At 38.7% G+C, this 3,367-nt stretch overlaps 1 long non-coding RNA gene across 2 annotated transcripts; it reads left to right on the top strand.

The window, feature by feature from the left end:
* Window positions 1–498: 498 nt before the first annotated feature.
* On the top strand, window positions 499–2,363 carry LOC121847886. 2 transcript variants are annotated; one of them, XR_006084756.1, is made up of 4 exons: window positions 499–601; window positions 906–967; window positions 1,255–1,864; window positions 2,000–2,363. It is a non-coding gene; the product is annotated as an uncharacterized LOC121847886 (long non-coding RNA). The 2 variants fall into 2 exon arrangements; XR_006084755.1 differs by having other exon boundaries at window positions 501–601; window positions 1,255–2,363.
* The last annotated feature ends 1,004 nt before the right edge of the window (window positions 2,364–3,367 follow it).

Genomic DNA, 3,367 nt, shown 5'->3' with positions numbered 1-3,367 from the left:
AAGGGACTATATAAGGCTGTTCTATTCCTATTGCTTTTCCTCTGGGGGTCTGACAGAACAGTGTCAATCACAACACAATGAGAGTACAGGCAAGGACCAGGGTGGTCGAACAGTGTCATCACAGCTTAACCAAACAGCTGCCCAACAGATGATGAAACTGACATCCACAACTTGCACGGCAATTCTGTGAAAAACTCACTGAGAACAGCACTTGTTTACATGTTATATCACTAGCATAAAAATATCACAGAGAAGTAACCATTGCAAAATGTTCTATTGCATTTAGACTCACATTTGTCCCAGTATATTTGTCATTTGCAGGATCAACAAGCCTGTTGCTGTGGAAGGTCAGTCATTGTAACCAAACACTTTTATGTTTGGAAAGTGGGAGCGATGGGACTGGATGCCTGAATTTACAGCTCTTTTAAATTGACTTTTAAGGCTGGTGTCATCATTCTGATTGACAGGGTCATATGATACTTTAGCACCACGGGCTGTATAAAACACTAAGCATGCACGCTGTTTAAGAGAAGAAAAAGCGCAGTCACCCATTGGGCCACATGAAAGACCCTCTGCTGTTTTAGGGGCACGTTTTCCAATGGTAATCAAGTCACACACTCGTGGTGGCCTAACTTGCTTAACCCAATTCGTAACATTTGGAGGACAACCAACTCTTGTTCCATATGGATTTATCTCCTCCACAATGCTGGAACAGATATCATCAAAACTATTTTCTACAGATTCTTTCCCAAAGGGAGTTTTCCTTGTGGTTGTTGGGTATTGTACTTAAAATGGTTCGAAGGCTAGTTTTGGAAAATGTGATGTGCTCTTGTGCCTATTTGTAGGCCTGTTATAAATAGGTTTGGCAGGGTACACATGCTCATGTTTGATTGGAAATTGCACAGTGCCTTGAGCCGGAGAGAGTGGTGGGTCCTTATACAAAGAGACAAAAGGAAAGCTATGAATGGTGAGTTTACCTCAGCGATCTGATGGAAGATAGCTTGTTGATGAATGATGATATAATGGATGTGTTACCAACTGAACATAACAACATTACTTTGATCAAACATCTCTGTTGCTGATATCAGTCTCTATAGTATAAGGCATTACACTACAATTGATGAAGACAATAGAAGTGTTTGCTTGTTTTTTAACATGTTTTCAAGCTCATAAATATTTACCAAAAAGGGAATAATCTTGATTTGGTATCTTGTTATTAAAAATAACTTAGTGTCATCTTTATCTCTCTTTCAGCTGCTATCTCCCAGATTTAGAGCCACAGAAGAAAACCTCATTTATTTTGGTGGATGTACATCATCATCTGTTGCCTTCTCTGAGGAAGTTTCTCCTGGGAATTTAAGTTTGAAAGAGAAACTGTATCTGTTGGAGAATGAGTTCCAGGAGGCTGATGACCCGCTCCTACTCTGCGGGGGACGGGAGGTCCAGCTCCCACAATGGAGATGATGTCATAGCGAGTAGCAGAGCCAGCAGCCGCAGCTACCTCTCTGATGTCAGGCCTGAAAACAGGTACACAACCCCTCAGCTCAACACAGGAAATATTACTGTACCTCAACAAGCAACAAGAAAGTTAGAATATGTTTATTACCAGATCCCTCTCCTTTTGAAGTGAAGTTTAACCATTGATTCGGCATCATTGCATTATGAGGTCGTAATAATAAAACAATAATCATTGAATTTATAATGCCTTTTTAAATTAAAATGATTGGATGGCTTGATTGAAATGATTTCTCAGTGTGTTAGTTAGTTATAGATAGTTGTGTTAGTTATATTTACATAACATTTACATTTGAGTCATTTAGCAGACACACTCATCCAGAGCCAGTTATCATGCATTCATCTTAAGGTAACTGGATGAGTCAACCACATAGTGGTTAGTTAGTTGGAGATAGTAGTATTAGTTATATTTACATAACATTTACATTTGAGTCATTTAGCAGACACACTCATCCAGAGCCAGTTATCATGCATTCATCTTAAGGCAACTGGATGAGTCAACCACATATCAAAGGCATTGTTGGTTTCCATGGTGTCGTTTACTGCATTTAGGACTGTTTGAATGGCCAGCTGATAGGCAACACTCACTACCGGCTCATAAAAAGCTATGACCATGAAGGTCAGCTCTCAGCTCTTTATAAATAAACTGCATCTCACTGCATGAGCCTGTGTAAAGGCAAACCGTCTTCCAAAATGCATCCTACAAATAGAGGAAAAGTTCATGAAAATCCAATCTTCCTACTACTGGGTATGTCTACTTATGGCCAAGTGTGTGCTGCAAAACTATCAAGTCAAGTGAAAACATGTATTCTTCATTATAATTAAATAAAATATTAATGGTACAGATAGTATCGTCATGTAATACTTTCTGACGTCACTTAGTGTTTTTCCATTGTCAGTGGTTTGATTTTGTTTCACTGTAGACACTAGGCAATAGTCAGTCAAAATACAATCTCAAATAAACCATGGCCTTAGCAGCACCCTATCTTAATGATCTGGCTGAGAAACTGAAATAGATGACAACACCAGACAGAGTGACTAGACCTACACTTAAACACTCTGTTTGTGGCCATGATTACAGGCATGACATCCACCAATTAAGATGTTGCACTCTATGGTGTATGGAGTGATATTAGTTCCAACAGAAGTGGAATCTGAATTGAATAATTTTCAATTCAAAATAAATTTCTGAATACAAATGCAGTTTTTGTTGGCATTAATGTCACTCAATAATGAGCCTGCAATACCTGCATTCTGTATTGAAAGCATTATATTCATATAGAGTCATGTACAGTTGAAGTCAGAAGTTTACATACACCTTAGCCAAATACATTTAAACTCAGTTTTTCACAATTCCTGACATTTAAAAATTCTCTGTTTTAGGTCAGTTAGGATCACAACTTAATTTTAAGAATGTGAAATGTCAGAATAATAGTAGAGAGAATTATTTATTTCAGCTTTAATTTTTTTCATCACATTCCCAGTGGGTCAGAAATTTACATACACTCAATTAGTATTTGGTAGCATTGCCTTTAAATTGTTTAACTTGGGTCAAACGTTGCGGGTAGCCTTCCACAACCTTCCCACAATAAGTTGGGTGATTGTTGGCCCATTCCCCCTGACAGAGCTGGTGTAACTGAGTCAGGTTTGTTGGCCTCCTTGCTCGGACACACTTTTTCAGTTCTGCCCACAAATTGTCTATAGGATTGAGGTCAGGGCTTTGAGATGGCCACTCCAATACCTTGACTTTGTTGTCCTTAAGCCATTTTGCCACAACTTTGGAAGTATGCTTGGGGTCATTGTCCATTTGGAAGACACATTTGCAACCAAGCTTTAACTTCCTGACTAATGT

This window comes from Oncorhynchus tshawytscha, linkage group LG12 (genome assembly GCF_018296145.1).
Source record: "Oncorhynchus tshawytscha isolate Ot180627B linkage group LG12, Otsh_v2.0, whole genome shotgun sequence".
NCBI classification, from domain to species: Eukaryota; Metazoa; Chordata; class Actinopteri; order Salmoniformes; family Salmonidae; genus Oncorhynchus; species Oncorhynchus tshawytscha.
This window is presented reverse-complemented; position numbering and strand designations above follow the sequence as displayed.